We start from the raw sequence: 13,644 nt of genomic DNA, 5'->3' as shown, positions 1-13,644 counted from the left end.
TATATAACTCATATCTTCTTTATATATGTCATATATAAATATAACTCAAATCTTCTTTATATATATGTCATATATAAATAGAACTCATATCTTTTTTATCCATGCATCTATCCATGGACATTTAAGTGGATTCCTTGTCTTGGCCTTTGTAAATAATGCTGAAACAAACATAGGGGTGCATATATCTTTCTGAATGAATATTTTTATTTTCTTTGGGTAAGTACCCGGTAGAATTATTGGATAATATGATATTTCTAGCTTTAACTTTTTGAGGAATCTCCATACTGTTTCCCACAGTAGCTGTACAAGTTTGTATTCATTAACTGCATAAGTCTTCTTTTTTCTACACATCCTCACCAATACTTGTTGTTTCTTGCTTTTTTAATTTTAGCCATTATGACAGGTGTAAAGTGATATCTCATTGTGGTTTTGATTTGCGTTTCCTGATAATAAGTGATGTTGAGCATCTTTTCATGTGCCTGATGGCCATCTCTGTGTCTTCTTTGGAAAACTTCTATTCAGATTCCCTATCCATTTTTAAACTGGATTATCTGGAGTTTTTTTGGTTAACCCAGGGGTCATCTATCTGACAAGTATTTATCGCGTATCTACTGTATGCCAGGTACATCAAGGGCAAAAGCAAATAGTAAACTTCATGGAGCCTTCATCTTAACAAGATAGATATAAAATAAACGAATGATATCAGGTAGTAACAAATAGTAGAAAGTGAAGGTAGTATGAGTGTGGGGAGGAGATTCAGAAAACAATTTTATACGTGTGTTTATTGAAGGCTTATTTAAGGAGATAACATTTGAGCAATTTTTTTTAAAGTTCTGTAATTTAAGATACTATGCAGGTAATTATGGATTTAAAAAAAAAGTAACCTAAACTCAACCACACTTAATGAGAAGAAAAAAGAAAGGACAGGCAAGTATTGCTGAATACAACACAGAAGGAAATTTAAAATTAAAAACACTAAGTGCAAGAGGTAGAGTATGTAATACATATGACTGGAAGGTGCACAGAGAGCACTTATTTGACCAACTGTCAGAGCTGTCTCATTCAGTTGTGTAAATGATGATGTTTATAACCTCATAATGCTAAAAGGGGCCATCCATAATGTAAGGGCTAGTATCTTGGCCATGAGCCTTTTCAAAGAATCTGTGGAGGTGCAAGGCACAGGTTATGAACTCTTCATTGGATTGTTTCTGAAGAGTAAAAGAGAAAGAAGGCATGCCACCTGGGGTCATTTACTTCCCTTTCATACAGAAGACTATACTGGAAGGTATGAAGTCCCTCCACTTACCACTCCAGACTCATAACACCATCTGCATGTATCCATTCTTGCTCTTTTGAATGTCATTATTTCAATAGTACAGAAAGAATGGTCTCCTTGGGGTGTTTCCAAGCTTTTATGACCTGTTTCCTTCCAGATGCTATTTTACTCCATTATCAGTTTCTACTACATTGTAAGCCTCTTGCTTTATATCACATGTTTGAAACAAACTCTTAAATAAAAATAAAAAATCTACATGTTCAGGTCTTGTTCATTTTAAATAAGCCCTCAAAGTCCTGCCAGAATAACTCACTTCACTGTTGCCCTTTTTTATTTGCTTCTTTAAACATTTTCCTGGAAAGAATAGGATAAACTCCCTATTTTAGGTTCCTCATCTGCTAATATTTTTCTAATATTTCTAATGTTTCTACTTTGCTTTTCAGACTTCCCTTCTACCAATATTAAATTTTAGTAACACAGTGTTAGCTGCCCATTCCCTTGTACTACTGACTTTAAGCTACTTGAGGAATAAGTCTTACTCAATTTACTGTGCCCATGAGTGAGCCTAGAATAATCATATAATGGAAGTTCCATAAATATTTGATGAAAGAAGATTGTTCGAATGAGTGAATGAATGAATGAATGAATGAGTGAATAAAAAATGCTAATTGGCTAGATGTCAGCTTACAACCTAACCATTATTTAATTCAACCCAACAAAAGAGAGCCTACCATCTGTGATTTTCTCTAATATGACTCCGTAGTGCAAAGGCAAACAAATAAAAAACCTTACAATAGTTTTTGTCATTAATTCAGGAGAAGAATTAAAAATGATGATATAAATCACAAATACAATGTAGGTTGCTATAAAGAGGAATATAAAGAATTACTTGACACTCTAAAGATTAATATATTTAACAGAAATGGACAAATAAGACCATGCAGAATAAGTGATATTTGAAAAAATAATCTTAGAGCAGTAGGTGTTCTCCAGATAAATTAACATAAAAACCATTCAGTTAGAAAAGAGGACAGGTAAAAAGAATGTTGAATAAAAACATGATACTCACTCAGTAAAAGCAAGTGAAGTATGTAGGTGCTAGCACAAAGTGAGGAGGCATTAGTGTGAGATGATTCCAGAAGTAAATTCTTAGTAAGGATTATTTACTATATTAGTGGGATTTTATTAGGAGTGACTTGGTCACACCTATATATATATATATTTTTAAGATTTTATTTATTTATTCATGAGAGACACAGAGAGAGAGAGAGAGAGAGAGAGGCAGAGACACAGGCAGAGGGAGAAGCAGGCTCCATGCAGGGAGCCTGACGTGGGACTCGATCCAGGGTCTCTAGGATCACGCCCTGGGCTGAAGGTAGTGCTAAATTGCTGAGCCACCCTGGCTGCCTATATATATATATATATTAAAAAGAAATTATTCTGAATGCTATGTGGGGAAAGAGTGGGAATTAGAGAAAGTGAAGAATTAATAAAATTCACTATTTGTCAGCATTCTGGTAAAATTTTCCAATGTATTATTCTACTTTTCATCCTAGCACTTAACAATCTTACGGATGAATAATTTAGGGGATAAAGAAAATAATTACCAAATATGCAAAGGAGCTTGGATTTGAAATCTGTTAAGGCTGAATCTAAATTATGTATTTTAAATTATCCACTGTATTACCTCTCACAAGAAAAATCATAGCCATTTAAAAAATATTGGTCATGAAATGTATTCTATGCTAGATTTTCAAATATATTCTTACATTTAGTCTTCATGACACGATCAAATGAAAACTATTATTATTCTCATTTTGTGGATAAACTGAGATTTGAGGGTTGGATAACACACCCAGGTTTCTACAAATGGTCGCTTACAGAAAAAAGTCGTCTGACTTATAATTTCAGTGCTTACTCTATTCTAAGACATCACAATAAATCACAAGAACTACCATAACTATATTGGAAGTAAAGGTCTAGAAAAAGTAGAGGTCTAGAATTACATAACTGTGCATTTAGGTGGCAAAATTAGACTATTTGAGTTAATATTAGAAAACAGGTGGAAAATAAGAGCAAGAATGGAGTTAGTGGTATGTCAGAGGTGTCTATGAAGAATTAACTCAAAACAAAGTAACTACTTATCATCATATTTGTTGTTGAAATTTTCATTTAAAATATTGATATCAAACAACATACCTAGTTGATATGATTTTTTTCAAAGAGAAAAAATCACTGAGTTACTATTTGCAACAAAATAGATACAAATGTATACACTGTGATCAATCCATTTGACTATTGAAACAAATCATTCTGCACAACTGATTATATTTCCTGAAAATAAAAGACATGTAAAAGGTATTAAAACTTTTTAAGACTCATCTGATTTCTGGCTGAGTGGCATTTCTCATAATAATAGTTAAAATTTAAATGTTTATATGCCTGTTTAGCAAGAATAAGAGCTTGGTACATTATGGATATACTTTTTATTTGCAGTATTACCTAATTGATAACTAAAATTTTCCTTTATGGATTGTATCAGAGACAACATTTTTGTTTGAACTTACTAAATGCATATAATCTTATATATTTATATATTTTAAAACCTGATTAATCACAATCGATGCAGGTTAACTGAATAATTATAGTGCATCATTTATAAATCTCAAATCTGAAATACAAAAATTAACAAATCCTAATAAGTAAAATTGAATTTTCTCATGAGCAATCAATAACATTGAATTTTTGAAATGATTTGGCTGAAACATTTATAAGAAATTATCTATCTATCTGTCTACCTATCAATCATCCTTATAAAATGCCTCAGGAACAAAGTAAATCAGAAGGCAGTAGATGGGCATAGGACGATAGAGTGATAACTTTGGATTAAATTGAATGTCAAAGCCTACTCTATTCTATTGTGTGTTCTTTTATGAATATAAACACAAAATTCCTCAACAAAACACTAGCAAACAGATTCCAGAAACATATAAAAAGACTTATGATAAATTGGGATTTATCTCAGGAATGTAAAGTTAGATTACCATCTGAAAATCAATGAATGTAGTATACCATAATAATAAAATAAAGGACAAAAACCACATGATTATCTCAAAGGAAATGGAATATAATCATTTAACAAAACCTGTCTCCCTGTTGATAAAATGACTCAACATATTGGAAAATGAAAGCTCCTCAATCTGATAAAGAGTCTCTAAAAAACCCACAGGTAGAATAATCCTTAATTATGAAAGACTGAATGCTCTTCACTAAGATCATGATGAAGACAAGGATGTCCAATATCAAAATCAGAGTAGGGGTAGTAACCTGGGGAATTAGGTGAGAAATAATAAAAAGCATTTTCCAGGTTTATAAAAATATTCTAATAACTAGGGCTGCTTCCTCATAGAACTATTTACCTTGACATTTACACTTTCCCATTGGCCCCAAATTATATTTTGGTTTTATATTATACCATTTTCCCATATAAAATACATCTCAGCAATAAACAACCACTTTTATAGAAACTCCATGCCTTTTTGACACTGCAGTTTTCAAGATTGTACATTACTTTACAAGCTAAACCTGAATGTCACCATTTTGATACTCTTTCTATTGTCTTGTATCTGGACCCTCATCAAGATAATGCAACTGTATCTTCTGTGACATATTTCAGATGTGATATTTATTGCATGTGCTATATTTATATACAAAATAATGTTATTAAAATTGTGTTATTTTCCCCCACATGCCATTGTGAGCTCTTTGACAGAAAAGACTGCAAATCAATCACATTTTAATTCTTGGTAATAACACAGTATCTGTTACAAGAGTGATAGGTAGAAGATAATGATAAAGTATCCAAACTCAGATGAAATAAACCCTCATCAAGAATTATACAAAAAGGACAGCTGATAATGGATCAGACTGTGTTTAATATATTCTAAGGAATTTTCTAAATCCAAGAATCAAAGTGATAATTGTGACACTAGCATACATTATTTCCCAAATAATTGTCACATTGTAATTATATTCATTGGATTGCAGAATTATTATGATTAATATTAAAAACACAAAAAGTGCTAGGAGCATATGAGTCTATAGTAAAACACACCTGGAATTCATTTTAAATAAAATTTCATATGGAAGAAAATATGTATATAGAAAAATACATGAAAAATGTACTTGTTGAGTATAAAAGAGCAAACATTATCAAATAATCATTACCTAAGCCAAGAAAAAGAAAACTTATAGATTACAGGTGTTTTCCTCTGCTTGCTTCAAGATTTTCTCTTTGCCTTTGATTTTCTGCAGTTTTAATATGTCTACATGTTGATTTATTTCATATTTATCCTCTTGGTATTTTATGGTTTCTCTGAATCTCTGGTTTTGTGTTTCTCATTAATTTCAGAAAATTCTCAGCCCTTATTACTTCAAGTATTTCTTCTTTTATTCTCTCTTCTTCTGGTATTTCCGTTATGTTACAACTTTTAAAATTGTCCAGAGTCATAGTATATTCTGTTTCATTTTTTCCCCAGTTTATTCTTTGGTTTTCAGTTTGGGAAGTTTTTACTGACTTATCTTCAACCTCACCATTATTTCCTTGGAGATGGCCAGTCCACTAATTAGACCAATAAAGGCATTCTTTATTTCTATTACAGTGTTTTCAATTCCTAGGCTTTCTTTTGATTCTTTTGAGAGTTTCTGTTTCTCTGCTTACATTGCCCATTTATTCTTGCACATTGTCATCTTTTTCTATTACAGCCCTTAGGACGTTATTAATATTATTTTAAATTCCCTGTCTAATCATTCCAAAGTCTGTGCCACATCTAAGTCTGGTTCTGATGCTTGCTTTATCTCTTCAGAGTGTTTTATGCCTTTTAGCTTCCTTGTAACTTTTTTGTAGATAGCTGAACATAATGTACTGGGTAAAAGACACTAGGTCTTTAATGTGAGGTTTTATGTTCATTTGGCTTGGAGTGAGATTGTTTATGGTCTGCACTACCATAGTGTCAGTGGCTAAAATTTCCTCTGTTGTCTTTGTTTTTTTTGTTTCCCCTTTTGTCTTTGAGTCTCTCTGCAGACTTCTTAAAAAGTATCCGAACCCTGCAGTTCTTTCAACTCTAAACTCCTGTTATTTTATAGGGGCCAGATTGATGTAAACATAAGGTGTGACGTTTTTCTGTTGGGGTAGAGGAAAATCATTTGCTAAGCTGCTGGCACTAAATGTCAGAAGTTGCCTTGATTTCTTCAATAAAGAAATCTGGAGCAGCAGGTGAATTTGTAGTTACCTATTAATTAAATTACTGTAAACTGTGGTCATTCTTTAAGAATCATCTCTCTTCTGAAGTGACAGAGCTGTCGTGGATAGACAACCTTGAGATTAGAAGGGACAGTATTGTTTGCTGGTCAGACTATATTGCCCCTTCCACCATAGTACTAGAGGCAGGATGCCATGAACAGATAAATCCTTCGACGACAAGGACACTTAATTTTCATTCCATGCTATGCCAAAAATTTGTGCATTTTCTTAGAGTAAATATATTTGAATGTTCAAAACTACTCAGTTTACTTCCTATTGTTTTTCTATTTTTTTCTATTCATAAATCTGCTTTTTAATTTTTTTTCAGGATTAGCCCATGATTTTATTTGCTTTTTCATTTGTTGTTTTTTACATTTGTTTTTATTTAAGTTATATTTGCCAACATATAGTATAACACCCAGTGCTGATCCCATCAAGTGCCCTCCTCAGTGCCTGGCACCCAGTTACCCCATCCCCCCACCCACCTTCTCTCCCACAGCCCTTTGTTTGTTTTCCAGTTAGGAGTCTCTCATGGTTTGCCTCCCTCTCTAATTTTTCCCACTCAGTTCCCCTCCTTTCCTTTTTAATCTTTTTCACTATTTCTTATATTCCACACGTGAGTGAAACCATATGATAACTGCTTTATAATACACTTGCCATTTACCCATCCTTCTAATAAGATGCCAGCTTCCCTTAAAATGTAACTCAAGGTTTGAGATCTTAGGGAATGACATTCAGTGTGACATTTGAATTCAGGGATAGATTTGGAAGTCAGTCTTTATGTGAATTAGAAATAAATACTTATTGCACTAAGCAATACATTTATGGCTTTTTTTTTTTTTCTTAATTTGGCTTTTGTTACATGTTACTTGTAGTATTACTTGAACCCATATCCTTTCCTCTCTACTTTTCTATTCTTCCTAGAATTAAGCTGTTGGTGAAGTATTAAAAAACTTCAGAGAACACACTCATGTTACTATCTCTCTATCCTGTTCATGAATTTATTTATTTTTTAAAGATTTTATTTATTTATTCATGAGAGACACAGAGAGGCAGAGACACAGGCAGAAGGAGAAGCATGCTCCATGCAGGGAGCCCAGTGTAGGTCTCAATCTCAAGACCACAGGGTCATGCCCTGAGCCAAAGGCAGATGCTCAGCCACTGAACCATCCAGGCACCCCTATTCTTCTCTTGTCTCTTCCTCCCTTGCTCTCCCCCGCCCCCATCTGTTGTCACCAAAATTAGTCACTTCAGTCCTTTTCTCTTTTACTACTGGTGTTGAGTGCCATGCCAGTTCTTTGTGTCCTGTCCTCGTATAATCATTCCCCTGTGTGATCTGCATTTCTGCTCTAACCATTGCTCCTGCTGGTGTGAGCAAGGTGGCTATCCGGCTTGTACGCACCAGGGGGCGCAGTTTGCTGCAGTGTGGTCAGCCTGCATCTTGAGAGCCGAAGTCCTGGGTGGACCAATTGCTACAGAAATTCGATCCCACCCTAGCTCATGAGCTTAAAAGAGATTTATAATGGAACAATGGTGTTTTCTAGATTATGTTGTTCTGATATTTTTATTTTAGTGTATTCTTTACTGAAGTATTTATGTTTTGCTTTGAGTTTGCTGGTGTACACAAGCAAAAGCATCCACCTCCCTTTATAACTAACTCTTAGTTAAGTGGACCTGAAAACAAATATTTTCCAGGAAACTGTAAAAGACTGTCAACTATAAATATTGTGTCTACTTAGTAAAACCTCAAGGCTATTTCTTAACTCAGCACTTTAAACTTCACTTGAGCAATTTCTCTTGGTTCCACAGAATGAAAAACTGAACTATCCAAGATTTTGTCCACAGTAGAAAATCCTTGAGTTGTGAGCAGACAATTTCTTTACAGCTCCAGAAATTTAATGACACTTTGAATCAATAAAGATACATGAGAAGGGAAGTTCTAAAAATAGCGAGCCAATAACTCTAAACCAAGATTCTTAAATCACCCCTCAAGGATAGGATTGCTTCAAAACTTGGTACCTTTGTCAAGGGCTTTTTAATAAGAGTGCAGGAGCTTGAATCAACCTTAGAGGTTCATCATTCTGTTGAAAAATAGGGAGATCATCAGTCCCACTGACATATCTTGCTCTTGAACTGAAATAATGATGTTTTTAATTAAAAGATTTGAATTACTAGTCATAGAAACACGCTTCAGTGTATATAAGAGCAAAACACAAACAGCAAGATTTGTGTGACCTCATTACTTTCACTACCTACACTGGAAGGAAGTCTAATTCTTATTGATTATTTTTTTATCCAAAGGCTGTGTCTCCATTTTTCTGCACTAATATTTAAAAGGGTATTACTGTAAATAACAAGACAGCAACGTTCTCTGTGTTTTCCCCTCCTTTTTTTCTATGTTAAACTTTTCACAGAATAATAACCACAGAAGACCTTTGATTTCAAATAAAAAAAAAAAGCAATATCACCTTAATTAAAACAAGGCACAGTATTTCTATACCTCAAACACACTGAATGATTTCCAGTGTCTCTTTCACTGCATTGGCCAGATTTTGTATACTGGATTGTTTAGTGCTAAAAGACAGAAACCCCACTAATTCCTCTCTGAATAAATTTATTGAAGGATTACATGGATTTGAATAACACTCCCCCTGCCCCAAGTCCTCCAGTAAAATAATACAACTTTTGGAATTGGATTCCAGTTATTGCTTCATCACTAACCAGGTATGTGATCTGTGGTTACCCCTTTAAACTCTGACTTGTTTACTGATCTGTAAAATAGAGAAAATAATACCAAACTCACCAGGTTACCATGAGGGGATTAAATAGAATAACACGTCTAGTTTTGCTATAGAACTTGGTGATCAAAAAGATTAATTCCTATCCAACTCAGTGAGACGCCGAGAAGCGTGCACACACATACACATGCACAATACACACCTTTTTTCTCTGTCTCTCTCGTGCACACACACAATCACAAAACAAGTAAATTCAGAACCTCTTTCCTAAACTTTCTTATTCAATTTAGTGCAGTATGTTTAAGAAACACAAGGATACTCTGTTAAGAAGAATAAATATAAGTAGTTATAGTGCTCAATGTCAGTTGAGGGGTTGTTGGAATACAATGAAAGTGCCTTACAGGCTACTAAATAATTATTCCGTGGGGAAACATGATATTGTAACATAAAATTCTTGGAATAGCTGCTGGGCTCATATATTTCCTCCTTCTGTGAATAGTCAATGTAGACTGGGTTGGGTTCCCAAAGTCATAGCCATAATATCTCACTTTAGGCCTTTATCTCTCATAGAAATTGAAATATAGAACTAATTTTTTTAAGTAGGCTCCACTCCTGGCATGGAGTCCAATGTGGAGCTCAAACTCACAACCCTGAGATGAAGACCTAAGTTGAAATCAAGAGTCAGTTGTTTAACAGATTGAGGCACCTACATGCCCTGAAATATGGAACTAATTTTAAGATGGAGTGCCTTGATATTTATATTTATATGCATTCATTTATATATCAGCATTCTAATGAAGATTTTTTTTCAAACTGCAGCCGGTAGATCCACTAATGCATGATTAAATCAGTCTGCTGGTTAAAACCATAATTATATATATTATATACATAATTATCTATATAATATACATATTATATACATATTATATATATAATATACATATTATATACATATTATATATATTTAATATGTGTATTACATGTACATACACACTCATATATATATATATAATTAAACTACAATGTAAAATATATTCCTTCTGTCTCTCAGTCAAAAAAATTTTAAGTACTTTTCTTATAAAGGAGAATCTTAAGAAACATTTGTGAGGCCTCTGGAAAAGCTCCTCATTGCACCCATTCTAAGGCTTAGTTGTTAAACTTCCTAGCGAAGTAAAAATTGTAGTTGCCTTCCCTCTACTTTGATCATTCTCATTTGGTCTATAAATGTCCACTCATGCATCCCATGTGCTTTGGAAGAAACTAACCCAAATCTGTGCATTCTCATTCTACAGTTACAGTAATTGCTCTTGGGGATGGGGATCTGACCCAATTCAAAGCCTAGAGGTGTCTGGATGAGTTCCTTTTTTTTTTTTTTTTTGTACTTTTCTAGGAGAGCATCCATACATGACCTCTCTCTCTCTCTTTTGGAGATGGACAAGGAAACATATAGCCACTGGGTTTTGTTAGTCATCTCCTGAGACTATAAAGAAATGCCATCCCTAAGCTGATGTTAATACGGATGGATGAGAACAATTTCAATGTCTGGCATGTGACTGTTTTTCTATCCGTAGAATGGTACGTGCTTCAGTCCTTGTCACTTCTCTAGGAAAATGTAATACATTCTATTAGCTCTAATTTCCTAGAAAAGGCAATACTTCGTGATTTCAGGCATTGTAAGATATGTTAGCCCTGGGGCTTTTCAGCTAAAAGGCATCTATTTCCTAGACCCCTTGTCCTCATATAAGAGGCATTCAAATTCCTCATCACAGGCCTTTAAAACCTATGACTAATTCCTAGGATCATCAAGAAATGTTAGCTTCTGCTACTTTTCTGACTTGGATTCCATTTTTATTTCTACCACCTAGATTTACCTGCCTTGGTTTTTGCCTTAAGTATGCATTAATTACTCTAATGTGACTCACTGCACTCAAAAATATACACATAGAATAGCTTTCCTGTACAAGCAAAGGAGTTAGGACACTAACAACAGGAGAAGGGTTGGCACTCTTGAAGGTATCCTGAGTTCTCAGGCACAGCATGTGTGGATGCCCTTCAGTATAACAAAATCCAAAATCTGCACACATGGTGGCGATTCCTTTTGTAAGCTGGTTATATAAGCACATTCCAGTTATGTGACCAGCCTAATCTGTCAAAACCCCTCAGGCTTCTCCAAAACCAGGCTCACATCAAAAATCCAGTCACTGTTACTAAATAATGCTGACAGAGTGGTGTCAGCTCCCAAATCAACTCATAGACTCACGATTACAGAACAATATTTATTTTTATTTAATATATTCCATAGCTTTGATCCAAAGGTCTTGTAATGTTCCAAGAAATCTTGGACATGAGTATATGGTCAATCCAGAATGGGTAAGAATAATTCATGCTAGGTAGTCTTGGATGTGAATGTATATCTAAAACTTATTTTAAATTATTTTTTTCTAACATGTTCATTTGAAATTAGAAAAATGACTTGGGGAAAAAAACCCTTTATTATCACTCACATATCACCTGTTCTTTTGCCTGGATGTATGTTAGTGTCTTTTTTATAAATGAAGAAATGAAAGCTGAGAAAAGTTTAGTTACTTGTTCAAGATTTCTGGGTGGTTATAAGACCCGATTATTTAATTATTTAACATTGTTATTGAACACTACTGTGTCAGAGAATGTGGCTGTATCTGTATGTAACAAGGTGAAGTCTTCTCACATAAAATCCTGTACTCATTCAGTCTGTGGGTTTGTAATGTGGATAGTTTGGAAAGTTGGAAAATAACTGTGTGATTTTCTGTACTTCTTGGATCAAAGAGAAATATGATGTCATAATCACCTAGCCTGTGTTACTAGTAGCATGGATACCTTTGGTTTAATGGTATCCTTAACAAAAGACTACATGATACCTAAAATGACCATGCCTTGTCTATATTAGCAATTCAAAAATATGTATTGAACTTAATTTTCCTTGGAAAAAACAATAAATACATTGGAATAGAAGAGTCCATCTCAAGCATGTTTATTTGAAAGAATATTTCAAGAAAAGCTGCAAAAGACAACCTAGAGGATTTATATTTAACATTTTCCCAAGATAGTCGATATTTGGTTCTTTGTTTAAAAAAATGCATTGTATTGAGTTTCCACGTACAAATGTATAATATACAAATGTACAATATTTACTACTAATTGTGAAACTTGCCCCAAAGGGCTAATTTCCCCCAATGCTAGTGGAGATACTTACATATAATTAAATCAATGGTAGCTGTAGTAAAATCATAAATATAGCAAATAAAATTTATAGTACAGAATCCAATAGTAACCCAAGTATTCGTATCAAAGACCATGGCCTACAAAAATGTAATGCACCTGAAGAAACCATGATAAACACAGTGTGTAGAGAATGATGCAAGTGTGCTGGTCAGTTATATTCAGTTTTGAATAATTCAGGAGGTTTTAAAAAGAGGCATAATAGGAAAAATTTATAGACATTAGGTATGTGACTATCATTAAATATTGCTAAAGTACACTCTTCTATATTTTCTATTTTATCACATGGAAATGCTAACTAAATCATCTTAGGTGTTCAGAACTCTTACAGTAACAGTAACAGGATTAGCTTTTAAATCTGATGTGTCCATCCATAAAACAACCTTTCTCACTATCCTACACTATTTAAATGTTTAACAATGTCCTATGAAAGAATAACCTGGAATGCAAAGTAGGGCATCCACTTTGAGAATGAAGCATAAGCTTCTATTTTGTCACTTACCTTACTTTCAGTCTTGAATTAACAAAGAATGAGAGCATATAAACAAATTATTGAAGTAGGTAAGATGTTGTTTCTTAAACAGTTTATCCACTATTCTAATGGGCTTCAACACCTTCATCCTAGCCTCAGGATTTACTACCTTTTAATACTTCATAAAGCTTTCCTAATATCAATACCATACCCTTTATTGTATCCTTTGTTCATTTTTATGTAGTTTAAATCCTCAGAATCACAAATTTGACAAATTATTCCGTAGTAATTTGTTAAATGGGTACTGTTTTCTTTCCTCTTTTTGCTTTAATCCTTTACACAAGAAACATTGATTTGAGATAAGACTTTTGGAGAAAATTCCTTACTTTCAAGTGTAGTTAAAGTTTCGGAGACTGGGGGGCATCTGGGTGGCTCAGTGGGTTAAGTATCTAAATCTTGATTTCAGCTCACGTCATGATCGGAGGGTCATGGGATCAAGCCCCACAGGCAGGCTCTGCACTCAGCCGAAAGTCCTCTTAAGATTCCTCCTCTCTCTCCCTTGACCCTCCCCCTGCTCACTCTTTTCTCTCTTTCTCTT

The 13,644-nt window shown here is 33.9% G+C and overlaps 1 long non-coding RNA gene across 2 annotated transcripts in view; it reads left to right on the top strand.

Moving 5' to 3' along the window:
* Window positions 1–1,125: 1,125 nt before the first annotated feature.
* LOC144287544 (uncharacterized) overlaps window positions 1,126–13,644 on the top strand; it is a 77,235-nt gene continuing 64,716 nt past the window's right edge. For both annotated transcript variants that reach the window (XR_013355328.1, XR_013355329.1), the window contains exon 1: window positions 1,126–1,285. This is a non-coding gene — a long non-coding RNA (uncharacterized LOC144287544). The remainder of the gene's footprint in view (window positions 1,286–13,644) is intronic.

This window comes from Canis aureus, chromosome 17, assembly GCF_053574225.1.
Source record: "Canis aureus isolate CA01 chromosome 17, VMU_Caureus_v.1.0, whole genome shotgun sequence".
Lineage (NCBI taxonomy): Eukaryota > Metazoa > Chordata > Mammalia > Carnivora > Canidae > Canis > Canis aureus.
This window is presented reverse-complemented; position numbering and strand designations above follow the sequence as displayed.